The following is a 546-nucleotide window of genomic DNA, read 5'->3' as shown; positions in this document are numbered from 1 at the left end:
ATTAAAGTATGGTGGTACAGCATGGCCGTAAAGAGGGCGCGTTTTGAGCGATGTTGAGCAATTTCCCAAAGTTTTACCATTAAAGACTATAAGACATTTTTTGCCGTTTTTTGCAGATTTTGTGAAAACCGCACGGCAAATGTTGTTGAAAAGTCATAGCACACCATTCCCAATCATTACACGTCTTGATGTATTGTGTGCGTGTGTTGGCAACGCTCCGGGACTAGTAGTGGGACAAAAATCTGGCGGACTAATAATAATAAGTATGGCCAATAATAGTCATTGTGTGCAGCACATCGGCACACTGAATGAAAAAGAGACGCTGTGTTCCTCCGACATGCTGTAGTAACGCGACTGTTTAAAATGCTCTCCAGGTTAGTGGGGGGGGGGTGCATACCGTTCAAAACCAACATTAAAAACTGAGTAATCTTTGACAGGAGGGCTCTTAAAGAGACAGGCTCTAAAACAGAGATTCTGGTTCTTGTTCACACTTAATGATTTAAGAAGTCAGTGATCCTCTATTTACTATTTACAACACCTCAACAT

At 41.6% G+C, this 546-nt stretch overlaps 1 pseudogene; it reads left to right on the top strand.

The window, feature by feature from the left end:
• LOC116686689 (CD209 antigen-like protein E) overlaps nucleotides 1–546 on the top strand; it is a 93,821-nt pseudogene that overhangs the window by 73,956 nt on the left and 19,319 nt on the right.

The sequence above is a fragment of the Etheostoma spectabile genome, unplaced genomic scaffold, assembly GCF_008692095.1.
Source record: "Etheostoma spectabile isolate EspeVRDwgs_2016 unplaced genomic scaffold, UIUC_Espe_1.0 scaffold437, whole genome shotgun sequence".
In the NCBI taxonomy this organism is placed as follows: Eukaryota; Metazoa; Chordata; class Actinopteri; order Perciformes; family Percidae; genus Etheostoma; species Etheostoma spectabile.
Note: the sequence above shows the minus strand (reverse complement) of the source record. Positions and strands in the feature narration are given on the sequence as shown.